The sequence below is a fragment of the Podarcis gaigeae genome (assembly GCF_964106915.1).
Source record: "Podarcis gaigeae genome assembly, chromosome: 14".
Taxonomy (NCBI): Eukaryota; Metazoa; Chordata; class Lepidosauria; order Squamata; family Lacertidae; genus Podarcis; species Podarcis gaigeae.
This window is the reverse complement of record NC_139690.1, coordinates 20,762,193-20,784,156: the sequence shown is the minus strand read 5'-3', so window position 1 is coordinate 20,784,156 and position 21,964 is coordinate 20,762,193. Positions and strand designations below refer to the sequence as shown.

The following is a 21,964-nucleotide window of genomic DNA, read 5'->3' as shown; positions in this document are numbered from 1 at the left end:
AAGGTCAGTACCAACACTTTAAATTGTGCTCGAAAACGTACATGGGAACAGAATGCTATGCTAGATGGTCCCTTGGCCTGATCCAGCATATGTCCCTACGACTGAAACAATAGGAATGGTATTATCTAAGAATAAATATCCTCAGGGGATTGACCTGTTTGCAGCAGACTCTCAAGAATTATCTAATCTGAAATCTCTGGGTGGCTAACTCAAGTCCTAAAAACAGCAAATGAGACACAATAAGGTGGGGAGGAGAAAGAGGTTTTTGCAATGAACCTTCCACAGTGGCTCCTTAACCTTTTAAGGTGTGTTCGCTGGAATAGTAATGAGGACTAGCGGAATGAATATCAGGTGCTTACAGGTATTAGACCTTCCAATAGTGTAGCCCGGTTAGCTTGCTGCAGCAAAACCAACAAAGGATATTTGTAGCACCTTAAAAGATTAAGCCTAGAACCTGGTGAAGTGGTCTGTAGGGCAAGGATAGCCAATATTGTGCCCCCTGAGGGTGTTGGACTGCAGCCCCAGCTAGCATGACCAATGGTTAGGGATGGTGGAGGTTTAAGGCAGTACCTGATGGGGCCCACATTGGCTCCCGTTGCTCTGTGCTGTAAGAGCATATGCTTAAGCACAAATTTCTCTCCATGCAGGTGCCCTGCAAATTAAAAATTTTATGGCTTCTTTTCCAGTGTGTGCCAGGATATAACTTCTGCAAAAATGTTGTGTTCTCTGCAAGAGTTTCCTCTCCCTTCAATAGAACCACAGTTCCCTTACACCCTTTAAACTGGGTTCGAAAATGGTTTAACCTTGCAGTGTAAACATGCCCTATGGTGCAACGCAAAACACTTTGTTTATAGGAAGAACAGTGGCGAAGAACCTCAGTCCCAGGGGCTAAATGCGGCCCTCCAGGCCCCTGTCTCTGGCCCTTGGGACTTCCTGCAGGCTACAACTCCTCCTTAGCCACTGACACTTCTGCTTTAGGGGGACCTGTGTTTTGAGCTCACTGTCCAATAGGTGGCGGTCATGGAACCGATTTGAGTTCCATGCAAAGGGAAGAATAGCTTTTCTCCAATGTCCTCTTTCAAAGTCTGTGCTTTCCACGCAGGCGCACGGCGTTGGAGAGCAGCCAGCCAGCCTGCCTGCCTGCCTGCTTGCTTGCTCGTTGCGGGAGGGGGCAGCCCAGAGCGCTCGGGTCCCGGACAGAGCCACACAGCCACCACGCAGCAGCAGCGGGCGGTGTGTGAGCGGCCATTTCCCCCCGCGGCTGCCCATCGTGGATGCTTGGAGGGCCCCCCCCTCCAGTTCTCTTCCTGCGGCCGAAGAGGGAAACTTCCTCGGCGGGCGAGTCTCGTGGTGAGCGGAGAAACTTTCCTCCTCCTTGTTTGTTCTTCGCCTTTGCTGGTTTGGGGAGCCCGCGATGCAGCGGCTGCACAGGATCGGGGATCGCGATCCTCCTCTGCGCTTTTTTTTAAAAAAACTGCTGTAGGGGGAAAGTGTGCCCATTCAATCTTGGCCAGGCCGAGCTTTTTCCTTGCGGCTGGGGGTTTAGGATCGGGCGCGCACGGTGGCAAGGCTGGCGGCGCGCGCGCCTCCTTGGGAGTAAGTCCCATGGAACTTGTCGCGCGGTAGTTTTTAATACGAGTCAATGATCGGTGCGCTTCCACGTGCAAATAATGGCAACAGGTTCCTTTGCTCATCGGCCGGCTCTTGCACTCGCGTGGGGGTGGGTTCTCCATATTCCGCCTTGCGTGAAGCAAGCCTCTTCTCTCCCCCCTCCCGGCCACTTTGTGGGTGTGTTAGCAAAGATGGGATCCAGAAAGGGGGTAGATGCCACTTTAAAAGGTGATATTGGGAGAAGTGGGGGGGGGGTAAGTTTTGTCTTTTTAAAAGCATTTCTAAAGTCTGATATTTTACAGATGGCCTCTGGGTGGCGGGGGGGGGGGCTGATCATGGATCCCCTGCAAAGATTTGGGGGTGGGTAGAAGATTTGGGGGTGGGTAGAAAGGAAGAGGGAGGAGGAAGGGGCGTCTGTGCTTGCTGAAAGGGGGGCTTTGCTGCTCTTCCTCTAAGGGGAGGGGGCTTGTTTGGCGGGGTGTGTGTGTGTTGATTCCCCCTTGCAAAAGCCCCCCCTCCAGCTCGCTTTTACGCTATCTACTTCGAAGGGAGAACCCCCTCCTCAATTTAAACGTGGCTTTATTCCAGACCAGGCAAAGTTGCAAATCTTAGAGGGGAGGGGGGCGCTTGGGGGAGGCCGGTGTGAAGTTTTGCAAAAGGCGCCGGAGGAGGAGAAGACTCATTTTCTCCCCAACTCTTTAAAATTGTTTTGCAATGCGGGTGGGGGATTCTTCCTCCCCCCCACCCCCCAAACAACTTCCTTCTCTTTCTGCACATTCTTCAGTACTGTATTTGAGAATGTTGTAGGGAGGAGAGAATGGGACTTTTAACTGCATGGAAGCTGTTTTTCCCCCCTTTTCTTCCAAAGTTCCTCTCGGGTTGCGTGTGATGGTCTAATCTCTGGCATTTGGGGTGATCTGACTTGGTAGAGGCCAGGAATGGGATGTGATCTGTGCTATGGCGCTGAGGGGCCCCGCTGCCTCCCACTGCCGCTATGTCTGCCGGCCTTTTGCGCTTTAAGAGACATACTGTGCGTGAGCCTGTTGAATTCCACTGTGCCCCTGTATGGGAGGGGGGTTTGGGGGGCTAGGCTGTTGCACACACGAGACATTTAAACCCCATTCTCACCCCCGCCTTCCAGAACCCGGGGGATGTATAGTTTAAGGGGTGCTGCGAATTGTAGCCCTGGAAGGGGTAAACTACAGTTCCCATGATTTTCTGCAGAGAGAGGCTGTGCTTTAAAGGCATGATGTACACGCAAAAACAAGAATCTCTTGAGATTTAAGTGCTGTGCGTTGGGGGGAGGTCCTGGATGTCTGAAGGCCCCCCTCCTCTCCCTCCCAGCTCAGTTTCTCTCCCCCCCTCACTTCCAAGGGTGTCCTATAAAGTCATTGTGTTCCTTCTCTCCTCTTCACCCCTCCCCTTCCAAATGTTTTTCTGTCTAATAGGCTGTGTTTTGTAACATCTGGGCCTTAAAACGGAGTTTCATTTAAGCAAGCAACACTGTAATTTCTCAAGTAGTACTTTAAAATTTTGAAAGCGTGATTGAGAGAAACTTAAAAACACACACACATAAAACCCAATGCCATTTTTTTTGGGGGGGGGAGGCGGTTACGAAGAACTAATTGTGGTGAGGTTTCCATTCCTTCTCCACCTACCTTGCAACTTTTCACTAATATGAAGTCTGATTTTTGAATACTGTACCCTCGCCCCCAATTCTGGTTTGGGATTGTGATCCGTTCCTGCATATGCAGGCTAATTTGCAAGTTTTTTTTCTAGAGTTCTTATTGAAGGCCATTGGTTATAGCGCACACATACTCTCTCTTACCATTATTCTGTTTTTCATTAATGTACGTACCATTGAGACTCTGGTTAAGCAGTTTGCAAAAACATGAAAATGAACTGCAAAGCATTGGTAAAAATCCCAAATGGTTAAAAAGCACATCTAAATTTGAACTACATAACGAAGCAGCCCCATTAAAATATAAACCACCATGCTTAAAATGATTTTAATTTTGATCCACTTGATATTCTGGTTAAGAGGAAGGGGAAGGTCTGGTGGAGAGTTGCCTAATTAAATGTGTACAGCATAAAGTTTTTTGGGAAAACTTCTTGAGCAGAAAGCACATGCATCCCATGTAGTGGATGAATAGCTGGCGGAAAGGTTTAATAGGAAATTACTGAATACTGTGCAGTACATTTCATTGGTCTGCTATGAGCTTCTTCATTCAGCATTTGTTCTGTTTTGTTTGCTCAAAGCTCACATGGTGGTTGGATTATGTCCAGTCTTTATTGAGCATTTGTTCTGATTTGTTTATGGGCTGTATGACAATGAGCATATATACTGATACTTCTGTTCATAAGTTCTCTGTTGAGCGTGTATTTGTTCATTCACCCCACATGTTAAATGCCTTTTCTCCATCACTTTCCGAACCACAAAAAGTTTGGTGTTTAAAAGTGGATTTGTTGTGCTGGGGCAACAGTATAGCTACAATCCACTTTATTTGTATGTTGACAGTCTGTGTCTAAAATCTCTCCCTCAAAATATTGACAATCTGGAGACGCTGAGAGTACGCCTTGATGGAATACTGAAATTATTTACAGTACATTCAAGGGTTTTTCTGTAATAACAATAATGTTTTATGTGCTCTGTTTTCTTCCTACCTTCTCTACCGGTTATTGACACACACACATATATACTATAATTCCGGACATGTCCCAAAGTCCAATTTAGAGCTATTTTGCGTATTTTCCTTTCACATCTGCTAGATTTTCCTTTATCTTCCTAAAGCTTTTGTGTGTTTGTCAGTGAATCCATGTTTTTATTTGTATAAACAGAAGTTTGCTTTGATTTTTAAAACACACATTATTTTTATTTTTATTATTATTAATACTTGAGTCTGGAGCTGCCCTGCCTATGAGGTGGAATGAGGTGGCTGCCTCAGGCGGCACTTTCCCAGGAGGCAGCTTCCAGTTCCACCACCCAGCTTTGCTGCCAGTCTCCCCAGCATCTTGGGGCAGAGAGGGACTGGGTGGTAAAGTTCTGCAGAACTCCTCCCCTCCTGCTGATTTGAGAAGAGGGCAGGTGTTCCGCCACCCAGCTTTGCTGCCAGGGAAGGATAGGGGAGATCTTTCCCTCCTGCCCGACCTTGTGGTGGGGCTTTGCAATCTGAGTCAGCCAGAATTGGCCTGGGTGGTGGCTCTCTCCAGTGCCTGATCTCTAGTTTAGCCTCTTGAAGCTGTTTTGCAGACTTAACTATGTGAAGTTGAAGGAATGGGTGGGGCGCTTCTAGTAGTTCATGTTGTTGTCCTAATGTGCGTGGGAGATTTTAATCTTGCAGCATAATCGGTACATGTTTTCCCCCCAGTCTGTGCAAAGTGGATGTATGTATGTTTATTTATTTACCCTTTATTAAAAAGGAACGCTCCCCCCTCCCCGGTGAAGAGCTTGGGTTAGAGGTGTATGAAATGTGCCTCTAAAATCTCAGCTTCAATTCTAGGTTTTCTGCTTCCGGTCTACAAAGTGAGCTCTGTGAGGAAGGCTGTGTACACACTATATCTTTATAGCACATTTGAAGCACATTCTTTCTCAAAGAATTTGGGTTACTGTAGTTGAGGGTTTTGAGCTAGTTGAGATTCCTGCATTGCAGGGGGGGTGGGCTCGATGACGCTTGAGTCCCTTCCGACTCTATTGTTACTGAGAATTGAAACTATGAAGGCAAGAACTAGTCCAGAATTCTTTGAGGGAAGGAATGTGTTTTGAAGGTATAATGGGTATACAGTCAAAGACTTTGGCCTGGTTTGCCAGAGGTGGGGAACCTTTTTCATCCCGGGGGCTGGATTCCCTTCTGGCCAACCACCTGGGGGCCACATGCCAGGGTGGGTGGGCACCAGAGGCATAAATGAACATGAATTTTACCTTCGTACAGTAGGTTAGTTTCGTGTACCCGTCTCTATCCTCCATTGATGCAAGCAATGCATCAGAAAGGATACTTCATTGGGAGCAACAATTCAGAGGTCTTGCCTCGTTGTCCGAAGGTGGGTTTGTGGTTTGTTCCCTTCCATAAAAATCACAAGCTGCAACCAAGTTTGGTTTTTGGCTTGCCACTTATGGTTCATTGTGTGTGGGGAACAAACCATGAATCTCGAGGAGACATGCGGGATTACTAAGAGCATTTGTTACCTCTCTCCTCAGCCGAAAAGGCTCCCAGAGTGTGGCTTGCTCACACTCAATTAAAACATGGTTGTCCCAGCCACAGGCTTACATACAATCTTAAAAAACACCACCACTGTGGCACACAAGGTGAAAGGGAAGGAAGGGGGAAATCAAACTTGGACACCAATTTCTAATCGGTTATAATGACCAGCTGACACAGCTCAAGGGTAGGCGGTGACGGTTGGAGCTGGCCTTTTCTGATGGAGTGAGAGCCCTGCTTCCCATCTCTCCCACTAAACCTGTCTGATGAAATGGCTGCTCCCAGATGACAGGGGAAGGAGAGCAGTTGCTCCCAGTGTGTGGTGGCGAGGAGCCAGTTTTTGAGCCACATGCACCAGCAGGCTGCCCATTTGCTTAAAGCACAACTGTGGCTTATTTAATGTGACTTCCAATACAGCCATTTTGATGCAGTAGTAGGACTTGGGGGTGGGTATATGACTTACAAAGCACTCCACCAGAGCCAAGTAAAAACCCTTCCTTGTTTTTTTTAAGTGCTAGTGCCATTTTTTTATTTTTTATTTTTAAAAAGCTTATGTGTCATTCCCATTCTTTTCAGTATGGGAAGTGGTGGATAACGTCCTGTGAGTCAACATTTGTCTCCCTCTCTGTGACTCCGAACAGCGACCCAAAATCTGCCACTTGAGACAGACACATCATCTTGATGCCTTGAGGCAGAACCGCCTCAGTTTCCATGAATTAGTGTTGAGAGAATTTCTTTTTTTATTTTTCTGCTTTCTCCACCCTGACGAAGGCATTTATGGACCCCTGTACATAATGAATCACATTATTGATATGCTATTGTGATCCTTGTGGTCCCTGCAGATGATTGGTATTAGATGCTACGGAGGAAAGTAGAATGACTGCATGTTGCTCCACTCCCGGTCATTAATACTTCATTCTTTTTCGAATATTCCAGATGATAATTTTGAGAGGAGGCGAACTACTGGGAAAACAAATAAAAAAATTAATTTAATTTAAATATTTCTGCCTTGTCCTGTATTGCTAGACCATGGGATGGGTTCATAAAAGCAGCGCATGTTAATATAACTTGACGTCAAAACTGAACCTGTCAGCAATAAAAGTAAGTCCAAAGGCAAATCATAATATTAACTGTATCATTGGCCTATCTGAAATACCTCCATAAACAACCAGGGGTTTGATGCAAAAAAGGAAGCCACTATGATCATGTCAGGTCTCCTCTTTTTCCCTAGAGTAGGATATAAATGCCACCCCCTTTTTATCTCCACAACAATTCTATGAGGTAGGTTCGACTGATTTCTCACAATGTAACATGTTGATCTTCAGGGATTATAGAGATTTGAACTAGGCCGCATCCTCACAATGCATATGTCATACGCTTCTTAGCATGGTTTGAGTCAATCCCTCTTCCCAGGGAACCCTGGAAATTGTAACTCTGTGAGGGGATTAGGGGGTTCCTAACAATTCCCAGCCAACAAAGTACAGCTCCCAGGATTCTTTGAGGGAAGCCATGACTCTTTAAGTGGTATAACAGTGCTTTAAATGTATGATGCAGATGTGATACCAGCCCGAGTCCAATGTCTTCTCCACTACAGGTGTATTTTTCAGACATTGGGAGTCTTGCATTCATTTTCCTGGTTGTAATGCTAGCGCTTCTTTCCTTTTACACTACATTGCCTGTTGTGTTAAGGAACTCTGGCTTTTGATACATATAATGCTATGTTGCGCAAAATTTCATTCACACCAATGGTGTGTCATTGGACATGGACTTTATAGGTGTGCATGTTTCTGTTCCCTCATGAAAACTGTGGGAAAACAACTGTACGCCAGAATACCACTCCAAATTTCATCACATTATCTCATCCATGAAAACCATGGGAAAGTTAAAGCGTAGAAAACTCCTGCGATTTTCCAGGTTAGGAAGTTGCAATTGAGATTTTCCTGGAAGCAATTAACATGGCGATCAGCATTAAACTTCCCTTATATGTTACTCGATTTCCAGAAGCGGGTGTTGCATTGAGTGAAATCTGAAATAAAACATTAAAATCTATGGATATGGAAACGTTTGGGGATATGGAATAAAGTTGTGTTTGGATGCAGCCTCCATTATGCATTAGGATGGCTCTAGGAAGGGTGTCAACAAGATTTGGCACCTCTTTATCTAGAAGAAAAAGCCCTGCCTCCCTCAGAGGACACCAGGCTTGTATTCCACCAGTTACCCCCCAGCTGTCCTTGCATTCTCCTCCCAACCCTGGTCTCCAAGGCCAAAAGCTGCAGCTAGGGCTTGGTATCTTAGCAACAGCCCTGCTCTTGAGTTTCTTTGGGCCAGGTGGCTGCAGCTGTCCCAAGCCTGGAACAGCTACTTCCTGTTACGCGCTCTAGTTTTGCAGCGAAGTATTGACAGCGGAATTTTAAACATTGGGGTTTTGGCCAGAAGCAAACATTAAAAGGCGCAAGGAGATAGGATAATAATATATTAAGGATGGAATAACAAAGAAAGTGAATAACGCAACAATAACAAAAATAATAGCAGGGAAAGAAGATAGCACACGGGTGAAGGGAAGTACTGGGCTGTGGGGGAGGGAGGTGAAGGGATTAATCGAAATTAAAGATTGGTATAGGATTTAAGAGATTTAAATTTTTATAAAGATTCTATGAAGAAAGCAGAAAGAAATATCAAGTAAAGGTATCGGAGAGGAGATCAGCGTAAATGAAAACATGAGACTTATGGTTTTGTTACATATGATTTTATTTTGGAGTTGTCTGCTTATTTTGGAGTTGCTTGTTGAAAAGAATGTATATTATGTGAATGAAATAATAAAGGATTTGAAAGGGGGGGGGGAAACATGGGATCTGTGGTGCTCTGAGCATCAAAAGGTTCTCTGAGATTGCTTTTGTGGCGTCACCACACGTCCGCTCATTTACTGTGGCACTTATCTGAAGTCATTTTACTGTGGTTTCCTGGTAGCCTCCTTACAATCGTTTTCTAGCCCTTGGCATCTTAAATGTGAATCTGGGAGGTGGTTGTTTTTTAAAACGTTGCCCATGTGAGGATCCCATGCTTGGGGTTGTTGGCACCTGTGTGTCAAAATGTTAGCAGGTGGCATTGCATATTTATGGATCCCTGATGTGCTGATCTTGAATGTGCAAGGTTTTTCCTAATTAACATTCCCAAGTGTTAAGAGAGAATAGATCTCAAGCCATGTTGCTCAGCTCTACTATGATAGCAAGTTGCCTGGCAATATGATTCAGGATTTTAAAAAGCACCTGGCTCCTATCAGTTAATAGCAATGGTGGAATTATGTGTGATCAGAAACACTGCCTACCACATAAGAGTTAATAATTTAGTGTGGCAGTGCTCACACTTTGAAATTCCCTGCCTATTTACACAAGGCAGGCACCTTCACTGTATTATTTTGAGCACCTAAAAACCATTTTTGTTTAAGGCTATGTTGACACGTGTTTTTAACCTGGCTTTTAGATTATCGTCGATTTTAATTATTTTTTGAATGTTCTAAATACTTGTTAGAGCTGACTTCAGGCTTGTGGGATCTACTTAGTTTGCTACTAGAAGCTCAAGATCTGCCAACCGCGGTCAGGTGCCAAAGCCCTCTAGAGACATTTCTTTAAAGCAGGGTTGGATGAACCCCAAGTCCAGGGGCCAAATGTGGCCCTCCAGACTTTTCTGTTTGACCCTTCGGACCCTCCCCATCTCACAGCCCCTCCCCAGCTTTAACCTCACTTGGGTGTGTGCTCTACACATGAACAGACGTTTGTGTGAAATACAGCTTGTATCTGTGTTCAGTGCGACTTGTGAACAAGCCTACAACCTTTCTTTTGGAGATCTGTCTGGGGTATTTGGGTTGGAACTCAGCAGCAGATTATAGTCTTCCAGGTCACTGATCACCTACGCTGAAAAATGAGAAAGCGGCACTCAATTAGCAACGGCTGTATCTTTCTCTCCTTCCTTACCTGATTTTATTTTGAAAAAGTGGCTGTAACCTTTGTCTTTTGGGTTACCGTTGGTTGTTCTAAATTCTTCTGTAGTTATATTTTCAGTCTCGGAGCAAAAGTTTTTAAAAAGAAGGAAGATAGTAGATGTTACTATAACCGGAAAAACGTGTAACCTGGCTCAGAGTTACAGGTTATATTCAGGTAAAACAGTGCCAAGTATGGAACCTGATCTGCGTCCAGAACACTTAATAAATTGGTGGGAGGTAGAGTGTGAAAAATGGAGCAGGTTCAACTTTGGGCTTGATTTTCCCTCTTGCCAACTCTCCTTGTGCTTTAATTGGGCACTGCTAAGTGATGGGAAGTTTTGCTTCTGCACATGACTCTGGCAAACCGTTCTAAGCTGAAGCATTCCTTCCTCACCCTAGAATGTTCAAAAACTCCTTTTGAATGTTCAGAAACTCCTTCATGGATCACTGCCTTGTCGTGGCGAAGGGGCTTGAATACTTTGGCCACCTCATGAGAAGAGAAGACTCCCTGGAAAAGACCCTGATGTTGGGAAAGATTGAGGGCACAAGGAGAAGGGGATGACAGAGGACGAGATGATTGGACTGTGTTCTTGAAACTACCAACATGAGTTTGACCAATCTGGGGGTGGCAGTGGAAGACAGGAGTGCCTGGCGTGCTCTGGTCCATGGGGTCACGAAGAGTTGGACACGACTAAACAACTAAACAACAAGCCTAGAAAAGGAAAGGCAAAACCATTTTGCAAAAGCAGATACCAGTTCCCACCCTTTGCCAGCCTGTGTTTTGAAAACGGTTATAAAGCTGTTTTAGCCTGATAACTTCAGCACTCTTAAGCACTTTTATCCAGCGGAGAAGGAACATGGGTGTAGCAGCTCTGCTGGGGTATGTATGTTTCAGCTCCGACTTCCCAAGATCGGGTGAATTATTCAAGCCTGTTTTGTGATAAAAGTGAACCTTCTGTATTGGGGAACATTTTGTGTCCATGGAAAACTCTGATCTTTCAGGCTTCTTTACTGCGATAGATGCAAAAGTCTCCCTGTTGCAAAAGTTGAGTTTCATCAGATGAGGGGCAGGGAGGAGTGGTGCAGCCTCAGGGCTAGTAGACATTTGCTTCTGTTGCTTGTCTGTGCGCATGTTCCTTCAGGGACATCATCCACCCTTTATTGTTGTCATCTGCGTACTCAGATGTTAGTCATGTTATAGCTCGATGCACTTCAACTGTTCTGCATCCAAAACTGAACATCAGGCCAATGTGGGGACTTTAGTGTCCTGAAATAAATCTATCCCACTTAGTCATTCAGGGAGGTTCAATCTGCTTCCAGGGTCAAGTTTTTAAAATAACATAATACAGGTATGGGGGACCTGTGCCCCCCATATGTTGTTAGACTGTAACTTCCATTGTCCCAACAACATCTAGGTTCTCCACCTCTGTCTTAAAATATTTGTTTAAAAAAACTTTAGTCGCTTTACTAAGTGAATATCTTTTCTTAGCTGTGTTCCTCATATGGAGTTAATCTTTAAGCTGCTTTAGAAAGCCATAAACATCACCTTGGTGTTCCTTTAGTTTGTGATAAGAACTGTACTGGCTGTATTTCAGCAGATGTGGTTTCTGAGTAGTGAAAATAGGGAGCACAGTATTCCCACTTAAAATATATGCCCCTTTGCGTCCTTAAAGAAAAACCTCTATGTGACTCTTTTTAGTGATGACAGAATTCAAGCAAGTATCTTCCACTTAATTATATTACAACACACAATTTCTTAAGATGTTTCCAAACAGAAGTCTACCCTGTTTGTAATAGGCGCTTAATCCAAGTGTGTGATAAAAACTGAGGTGGGCATTCCAGGTTCTGTGTTAGGCCAGGTTGAACTGCAACTTTGATAAACTATGCAACTTTGTTTGTTTTACATAACATGTACTCTGCAATGTATTTTTTTTTTTGTTCGCCAACAGGAACTATGGAGGGTGTGGGGCTCTAGCTTTCCAGCCATTTGAAATCGTCACCAATTCCTTTTCTGTTGACATTCCTATGTACTTTCAAGCCACGTTCACAAGGTCTTGGCACTTGAATGTTCTAATGAAAGGTTAATTCATCAAGAACCACGAATCTCTGGGCGAAGGTTCAAATCCCTACTTGGCCATGACTTATTGGACCACTCAGTGTAATCTACTTGACAGGGTCCTTGAGAGTATAAAATGGCTTATTTTGGAACAAAGTCCACACTATCTGGTAGCGGTTCTCCAGGGTTTCAGATGGGGGTCTCTCCCACACCCAGAGATTCTGAGGATTGAACCTGTGGCTTCTGTATGCAAAATAGATGTTCTACCCCAGGGTTGCAGCTCTTTGGAGAGCAGAACCATTTACAGTGGTATCTCGGATTAAGAACTTAATTCATTCCGGAGGTCCGTTCTTAACCTGAAATTGTTCTTAACCTGAAGCACCACTTTAGCTAATGGGGCCTCCCGCTGCCGCCGCGCCGCTAGAGCACAATTTCTGTTCTCATCCTGAAGCAAAATTCTAAACCGAGGTACTATTTCTGGGTTAGCAGAGTCTGTAACCTGAAGTGTATGTGTAATGGTTATATGGGTTGCTCGTGCGTAAGTTGCCGCCACTCCTGGCTAGGTAGCCTGGTTAAACCTTTCCTGGCTGGACAGCCCTTCACTTTGTGGCTTCGTGGGTGTGGGTAGCGTGGGTGTGAGCTGTGCTTTGTGGCTTCGTGGGTGTGAGCTGTGCTCTCCCCGCTGGTCTCCAGCGAAGAGTCCTGAAGCCCTCTCTCCGATTCCCCCATCCGCCCCCCTTTATCCCTGGTGTTACGCTGATTTCCTTCCCCAGCTGATGAGTCCCCTCTCTCCCTGCTTGGCCCTTCTCCGGCATCGCTTGGGAGCCCTGCCTCCACTTCTGGCTCCGATGTCAGTTCCCTGACAGTATGTAACCTGAAGCATATGTACCCAAGGTAATACTGTATATCACCTTGAGCTCCTTAGAGGCAACGTGAGATATAAATGTAAATTTGTATCCAATGACAGCATTCACGAAATTAAAAGATGCCTGCTCCTTGGGAGAAAGGCGATGGTAAACCTAGACAGCATCTTAAAAAGCAGAGACATCACCTTGCCAACAAAGGTCCGTATAGTTAACGCCATGGTTTTCCCAGTAGTGATGTATGGAAGTGAGAGCTGGATCATAAAGAAGGCTGATCGCTGAAGAATTGATGCTTTTGAATTATGGTGCTAGAGGAGACTCTTGAGAGTCCCATGGACTGCAAGAAGATCAAACCTATCCATTCTGAAGGAACTCAGCCCTGAGTGCTCACTGGAAGGACAGATTGTGAAGCTGAGGCTCTAATACTTTGGCCACCTCATGAGAAGAGAAGACTCCCTGGAAAAGACCCTGATGGAGGGCACAAGGAGAAGGGGACGACAGAGGACGAGATGGTTGGACAGTGTTCTCAAAGCTACAAACATGAGTCTGACCAAACTGCAGGAGGCAGTGGAAGACAGAAGTGCCTGGCGTGCTCTGGTCCATGGGGTCACAAAGAGTCGGACACGACTAAACGACTAAACAACAACAAAGTACTTGTTCAAAGGTGCCATGGACAACTTAACCACACCCTCATGTTGCCATCTCTGTTCATGAATCTGCATCTTTTCTCCTTTTCGGCTACTAAACTTCCTTTCCTAAAATTGATCTGGTTGTTTCTTCATTCCCTGAATAGTTTCTTCGTGGTGGCGGTGTTGATGTTGACTAATGTGCAGTGTGCACTCCCCTTTTGTGCCCTTTCTAAGCCTTTTGGGGGTAACTGCTTAGCAACCGTCCTCGCTTGGTTAATGTTTTTACAGGCTTGTTCTGTGCAGATGTGGGATCTGCTTCAGTGACTGGAGGTTTGTAATGTTCATCAAGGTCGACGGCCCAAAGCAGTTTAAATCCATGCCTGGATTTAATTCCTTGTTCTCATTTCAAGATGCCTTTCCTAATAATTAGTGGGCACGGTAATCTTCCATTCTAGTTGTTAATTTGCACAGGTTGATAGGACCAAGAACTCTTAAAAGCCCTTGACTTTTCATTTGAGTTCCCATAATAGTGTCTTCCGTTACTCTGGTTTGATGCTAAAGACCAAAGGCCGGGGATGATTGAAGTGGCAGGATATCTTCATGGGGGCAGTTTTTCAAAAGTGGGTTGGTTAGGAAGCCCAGAGACACATGCCTTCTTAAGATGGGACTGCTCTTTCCACCTTGCATACTTATGGGACCAGATACCTTTCTCTGTAGGTTTGCATTTCAAAGTTGCTCACGTGCTGCATCCTGCATGTAGCTACATGACTTCTCTCCGAGGTGTCCCAATGAGTAATGCACCTGTAAGCATCTTTCAAACCTGTTGTTTGTGTACACACTTTTTTTTTGTAATGCAATCTGAACTTCAAAAAGAAAAGAAATGCTTGTGGCAAAATGGCTGTTTTTTGGCCCTGCGCTAGTGATGCACCTTCTCTTCCAGAACACTAGACCTTACATAATGGCAGTAAAATGGAATTAATCTGTGTCAAGCTATTATCAGAATTGTTGAGCATGCGGCTTAGAAGGAGGAGGAGGAGGAGAAGAGTTTGGATTTGATATCCCGCCTTTTACTCCCTTTAAGGAGTCTCAAAGCGGCTAACATTCTCCTTTCCCTTCCTCCCCCACAACAAACACTCTGTGAGGTGAGTGGGGCTGAGAGACTTCAAAGAAGTGTGACTGGCCCAAGGTCACCTAGCAGCTGCATGTGGAGGAGCAGAGACGCGAACCCGGTTCCCCAGATTACGTGACTACCGCTCTTAACCACTACACCACACTGGCTTGTAGGCTAAAAGGTGGTTCTTGTTCATGTGCCAATATTGTTCTCATTTGACCCTTTTCTTGCCATCTGTGTTCAACTGTGAGTGTGAGAAATGACCTGTAGACTTGTGATATCTGAGAATCTAATCAATTAGATCAACAGTTCTAAAACATTGCTCTCACAGACCACTTGAACATTGCTGTGGGTTTCTGTGGGCTACTTAATCAGCTTCCTTTGTTCTATAAATTACAGTGCACAACTCAAACTTTAGTAACTGGTATAGGCTTGCTTTTCTAACATGAAAGATGGGCCTGATTTGTGAGCAAAGTTATGTGAAGCTGGGTGGAAGACAAAAGTCTGAGAACCCAGAGCTGGGGAACCTTTTTCAGCCAAGGAGCTACATTCCTACATTGGCAACCTTTGGGGGCTTCATAACAGTACAGTGGTACCTCAGGTTAAGTACTTAATTCGTTCCGAAGGTCCGTTCTTAACCTGAAGCACCACTTTAGCTAATGGGGCCTCCTGCTGCTGCCGCGCCACCGGAGCACGATTTCTGTTCTCATCCTGAAGCAAAGTTCTTAACCTGAAGCACTATTTCTGGGTTAGCGGAGTCTGTAACCTGAAGTGTATGTAACCTGAAGCGTATGTCACCTGAGGTACCACTGTAGTGGGTGTCACTAGGTGAGGCCATCATGCCCGTTATAACCTGAGTTGTAGGTTTGCGGAGGTTTGGTTGCTGTTTCCCAGGATGTTGGCACGTGACTTCCCCCGAAGAATCATGGGAAACATGATTTGTTAAATATGCCTGGAATTTGAAGCTCTGCGAGGGAGAAACCACAATTCCAGGATCCTTTGAGAGGACTCATGTGCTTTAAATGGTGTGATAGATGTGTTTAGAATGTATGGCGTGTGCATCTGCTGATGTACCATTTTAGTCTGATTCTGCTAGGACAGAAGGTAACTTAGAACCTTTCCACGAGGCTGGTTGGTTTTAGCATTCATCCTGATTTCATTACAGGGAGATTAGACAAAGTTGGCTGGTTTAATGAGCTTGGATTTGCTAGTGGGGAGGCTAGGCGACTGTGTCAAAAGAAGTGTTATCTCATACTTTTCTCAGTGCTTTTCCCTGTCGCTTTCCTTATCGCTTTCCTTGAGCAAAAGCCTCCCAATCGGCGTACAGACTGAATTTTTTGCTATGCGATTGAGTCGCATCCAAAAAACAGCGACAGCCTGGAGTTGCCCTTAGATAACATTCAGGACTTATTTAGCACCGTATCAGACATGGTGGAAAACAAAATAATTGAAATGTCAGATGATACTAATCGAGCAAAATAAAAGCAATGTCTGCTGCATCGCCTCAAAATTATGGCAACCCGCTAGAGTGATTTCAATTACTGCTTCTTTTTTTCCCTCCGACTTGCATTAACTGCAGTAAAACAACAACAGAAGGCAATGTTCTGAGATCTTGGGGGTGTTTTTTGGGGGAAGGCTGTAACTCGGTGGCAGAGCACCTGCTTTTCACACAGGAGGTTCCAGTTTCAATCCCTGGCATCTCCAGGTAGGGCTGGGAATGTTCCCTTGCCTGGAGCCTAGGAGCGATTCTACCAGCAAACGTGGGCAAGGCAACTTCCTGTGTCCAATAAGCAGCATGTAATGTAAAGTGGGGATACAGAGTTGTTGGTGTTGTCCTCCGTCTGTCTCAGGAGACAATGGATTATCTTCTGGAATTCTGTTTTTTTATTTTTTATAAAATATTTATTAAGATTTTACATAATAAAACAAATCACAATTGGACAAAACAAAAGAGAAAGACCATCAAAAACAGCACAATCCAACAAGAACAATAAAACACAATAAAAAACATAAGCGAAAAAAGGAAAAAGTAATCAGAGAAAACAAAAAACAAAGAAAAAATAAAAATCTAATTTTTGGCTTACAGTCTTTATAACCCTCTTTCCTGACTTCCTCACATCTCCCTTTTCTGTGTTCCCCTTTACACAATCAAATTCAGCAATTCCTTACCCTCTTCCAATCTTATTCAATGTTATACATTTCAACCTATTATGTCTTCAGTTTTCCTTTCCTTTTATATCCATTTATCACATGTTCTTTATAACTTACTCCGTTATATCATTTGTTTAGTTTCGACATAATTTTACTCTGGTCTTTTCACCCTTTTTTCTTAAGACATTTTTGCATATTTCTTTTTACTATGTTACTGATGCCATATTATCCTTATATCCAACATCATTTTAACATTCAAACATTTTACAATGTTTTTGGAGATATTCTTTGAACTTCTTCCAGTCCTCTTATCTTCTGGAATTCTGCTCTATGAATATGAAAGGACAGTTAATGGTTGCATCATACGGTAACTTCTCTAAGGATACCTAAAATGCAGTGTTAGAAACTCAGATATATAAGCTAGGTGCCAAAATGGCTCTTTAAACCAAGGTTACAGTCACTAAAATGGAACGTTTAGTTGTCATTTTAGGGCAAGACGGCTATAAGTCTTGTTTTTCAAATGATGGACCGACTGTGATTATCAGTTAAACACCTGGCTAGTTCAGGTGGCAACCTTGAGTTAGGTCAAGAACTTTGAGAACTTAAAGAAGAAAAGCCACTTACTTGATCCACGGAGAGTCCACATAGATATTGGCTTATTCCGACCTCTTTTTCTTAACGGTGACTGCTCCTCTGAGGCTGCACAGGAAAAGCATTTGGGTTCCAGAAATTCATTCCATTTGTACAGATAAAATATAATGGATAGAATTCTACAGGATGGGGTATTAGGGTGTGAAAACAGTCCAGATCCAGTGATCCCCAAGTATGCACCTCCAGATGGTGGCGATGTCAGGTGTCATCCTGGCACTCAGGCATCTTCACTTGGTTGCAAGTGGTTGAAAGCCAGGTTGCAAAATGTGCCTGGCGCCTGGCTAATTTCGAACACTGTTAAAATGTGACCAAACCTTGCATTTCTCTGCTTGAAGAGCCTTTCAGAAGAATGATCTCCACGTGAGAAGTCCAGTTTGTAGGATGTTCAGTATTCTTCAGCAATGCTGGTTTCAGGGGCCTTCTGGGCTGAGGCTTAGCTTAGTGAGATGCCCATGGCTCTTCAAGCACTGATCACAGGCATGGCTTCCCCAAAGAATCCTAGGGATGGTAGTTTGCCCATAGAGCTACAATTCCAAACACCCTTCACAAACTACAATTCCCAGTATTCTTTGCAGGTAGTGAAGTTCTTTAAATGTATGGTGTGGATATGACCATAGGGCAGAAGTCTTCAATCTTTTCTGATACAGGACCCATGTTTAACCCAAACATACATTTGGAGAACAGCCAAGAGGGGCCCCCCATGCTTATCTTAATAAGCTGATTTTAAATCAAATTTTCACAATTAGCCTTCTTTCTTGGGGATTTTTAAATCACCCAGACATGAAGCTCTTGTAACCATTCAGGAAGAGCCAAGTGGGTATTGCTATTAATATGATTGCTATTATTAGGCCTTTTCTAAATGTTCCCTCAAAGAATCAGATTTGCGTCAAAAACCAGCTCAACTTGTTATCTTACTGCCTTAACGTACGCATTTTGTAAGAACCTCTGCCTGTCTCTCTGAAGGCCAGACTTGGGAGGGAAGATTCATAATTAAAGACCTGGGTGAAAGCAAACCTTGGGTGGTTGCTACGTAAACCTGAGGACCTGAATCTAGAAAATGAAGCTAATGTTCCTGGCGGTCGAGTTGTCAAGGAGTCTTCATTGAAAACAAACAAACCCTCTTTGCTTATCTGTCTGCAAGAACTGAATAGACCCTGGCTATGCTTTGTGGTTGGATTCCTCTGACTCATGAGAGCCCAAAGTGTTTTGAGCCTGGTGGCGGTTCTTGACGTCCACAAGATTGTGCCTGCAGGACACTTCCAGCTGGCTCTCTGTTAATTATTACTACTGTGCTTCCAGATTCCCATTGCACAGCCAGGCACCTCCATTTGCAGTGACTATAACAATCACAAATTTCCTTTCCGATGGTGGCTTCTTAGGCAACATTCAGCTGAGCTCTGTGTTGGATCTCCAGACTTTCAGGAGATTTGCCTTCCCAGTTGGGGAGTTATTGTATAGCTGTCAACTTTTCCCTTTTCTTGCGAGGAATCCTATTTGGAATAAGGTAATTTCCCTTAAAAAAAGGAAAACATTGACAGCTATGGGAGGCAAGGACTTGAAATCTGGTACGTTTGCCTTGCATAGCTCTTTCAATCTTGTCTCCTAGTTCATTCTTGCCACCCCCGTGACATGAAATCAATAGCTGTCTGACTTTTTTTCAACCATCCCTAATGTTTGTAGGTATACTCAAGTGTTAACCAAGTATCACAGTGCCTCCCCCCCCCCCCGTTAAAATCTAAATAATGGAAGGGATGTGCATGCTATTGTGCTGTCTTCTCTGAAAGCATTTACTACAAGTATTATCATAGATGAGATTTTCAAGTAAAGCTTTTGAATAGGACATTTAAACCATATAAAATGCAGTCTGTCGAATTTCTGATATTTCCATTCAACTACTTTTGGCTATCTGAAATACTTTTTATTTATTTATTTACAACATGTAAATTTAATGTTATGTTTCTGTTTTAGCATGTGAGTGGCTTGCAATTCTGATAGACAGGTCTCAATCTATTTTAGGTAAGTGGAAGGACTTCCAGATCAGAATTCCCTGGGAAACCAATATCACTGCTTGTTTAGAAATGTAAGTTCTATAGAACTGAAATCTGAAGAATAGCACCTTTCTCTAAAAGGCGGTTACCAGGGACAGATTTGATACCTAGACATCCGAACTGCCCTAAGTAAATATTTATGCACTTTTAAAAAAGTATCTTGCCTTTCTAGAATGACATGGGTTTTATCCTTCTGAAACTGTTCTGAAACAATTTCTGAAACATTTTTTATCGTTCTGAAACTGCTCAATAAATAATAATAAAACTTATTTTATAAAGGATGATTGTATCTTTCTAGAGTAGCTCATTTCCCTCTCTGAACAATCCATCCTCTCTTCCGGATGCTGCAAATGGCTGCGATTCGGTTTCTCATTATGACAAAGCGTCTGCAAGGAGTTAGATGGAGCTGACCATTATTTTTTTTTTACTGTTTCCTGCTCTGGATTAGAGACTTTTGGCAGGATGAGGGGGACTCTGGGAGCCTGCACATTGCTACTGCTTAGTCATCCATTGCGCTGGTTTATTAAACCTCACTTGGGAAGAGTTTTGCCTTTCTCTGCTAGCTGCGTTATACTTTTTTGGATCCTTTCTTCCCGGAAGTGAAAGCTTTACCCACCCATTGATGAATAATGAATTGAAAACCTGCCTAGTTTCACTGTAATCTCTGTTTACAGCCTTTGGTGCCTTCACAGAAAGGAAGAGTCTAATCACAGGAGGATTGTGGTAAGCAGGCACACCTGTTTGAATGCCGTGGCTGCTGTCTTTTAGTATCTGGTTTTTTTAAAAAGATGTTGGCTGTTGAATAAATCAGTTGCGTTATCTGGCGTTAGTTTACTGTTCACAGTTGGGAGTACTCTTGTGTCAGAAAGCTGGTGGAATAAGCTCTTGTTCAAAGAAACAATTTTGGGGGGCTATGAAGCCTCATGTTTTAAGTAGGACATGGAATGCCAGGGGAGGAAACAGCCTTTTAGTTAGGTCTGAGTGTGTAGCACTACCCTCCTGAAAACAAATCGTTTTTTAAAAAACAAAAATTGCTGGTCATTGTGATATGCTTGAAAATGTATAGGCTAAAATCATGAAAGTCAGAAGGTGGCTGAATAAAATTTTCAGGGATTGAGGGATGGGGTCTAGCGTTCTTCCCCGTGAGTAGCCATATTGAGTACAAATGTGCAAACTGGCAAAAAAACTGAATAGATCGTGCTTTCAAGCTACAAGTGTTTAAGCAACCTTAAACTTCCTTTCCTTCTCCCACCAAGTGGACACATGAAGTATCTTCTTCTTCTTCTTTGGTGATCATTCATAGCCAAGTAAGATTGTTTTCCATAAACACGGTTTTAACAGTGAGTCTGTAAGTGACTGTGGAGGCCAATTCTGGAGCCACACATCCTTCCACAGCAGGGACATTGGTTTCTGGGCGGGAGTTGATCACGGTGTTGATTTGCCAAGCGTGCCTTCCTCTTAGCACGTTTCTCCCTTGTGTCCTGAGTTTGAGTGTCTTCAAAGCCCGTGACACCTTTTGTAAAGGCTGTTCTCCAATTGGAGCGCTTGTAGGCAAGTGTTTCCCAGTTGTTGTTTATACTACATTTTTTTAGATTTGCCTTGAGACAGTCTTTGAACCTCTGCTAGTTGGACACGAACAAGATGCACAGAGCAAATGAGATGATTTATATCTTCCTTACATGGTACCATCAGCCTACATGCCCATGTTCAAGAATAACAGAAGTAAAATAGGTAGTTTGCTGCCCCCAGAAACTTGGTGATCCACATTTAAACAGTGTGAGGAGGTGGTAACAGGTGGAAGACTGTAAGAGGAAGAAACTTGAATGACCAGGGATGTGTGTGGGCAACGGAAGCAGGCTTTCTCAATTATAAACCTGAAAGGGATTGGTGTAGGTTTCTGGGCTCATACCAGTTTTATGATATGACATGGTCAAGTGAAGACAAGCAGCAAAACATGCCACCAGTCACTTTAGTCGGGGCTGGAGCCAAATTTAAGGAGGGTACTATGGAAAGTGGCAAATCGGGCACCAGATGCTAAATCCAAGTTGTATGTGCTGTGTGTATATGTGTGAGAGATTTTTATCCACCCTGTCTTCAGTTCAACTAAACAGATCCTGGCAGAATGATTAGAGGTTGAGAAATGCAAATCTATAGTCGGGTAGTGAAGTCTATTTGCCCAAAACTTTTGGCAATGTTCTTGACTCAAAGCAGCTGTCTATTTCCTCCTTAGCTTTTTTCATATTTGCTCAACAGTTGTCTCAGGCAGTGGTATCTGTATTTGGAAAGGATCTCGTTATGAAGTTGGTCTGAGTTTGGTAAACGTTTGGGAATCCTATTCCTTACACTTGAGTTTCTTGGAGAGGAGGGATTATAAATGAAACTAACAATTCCACAAAGCACCAGGTTAAACATGGTCAAACAATGAATTATCTTAATAAATAGAATAACACTAAAAAAAAAAAAAAAAAGCAGCTGCCGGCCCAGAACACAAAATCCTAAGAAGCAAGACATAGCAGTAGGATTATTATTATTATTTTAAAAAATTGCAGGCAGCTATTGCTCCATTAGAAAAAATAGAGTAGTGATTGCTTAGTGGCAAATTCAGTGTCCCTTCATGATAGCCACAGATTATACAACCGTCTGAGATTACACAGTAATCTTAAAATTAC

The 21,964-nt window shown here is 43.7% G+C and overlaps 1 protein-coding gene across 13 annotated transcripts in view; it reads left to right on the top strand.

Annotated features, from left to right (window-relative positions):
* The first annotated feature begins 1,072 nt into the window (after positions 1-1,072).
* AKAP13 (A-kinase anchoring protein 13) overlaps positions 1,073-21,964 on the top strand; it is a 246,566-nt gene continuing 225,674 nt past the window's right edge. For 6 of the 13 annotated variants that reach the window (XM_083713031.1, XM_083713026.1, XM_083713024.1 and 3 more), the window contains exon 1: positions 1,120-1,350. The gene's annotated coding sequence lies outside the window, so the exon portion shown is untranslated. Of the gene's footprint in view, positions 1,351-10,605; positions 10,667-19,263; positions 19,328-21,964 lie in introns of those variants that run through there. The other 7 variants (XM_083713021.1, XM_083713025.1, XM_083713032.1 and 4 more) reach the window with 6 other exon arrangements.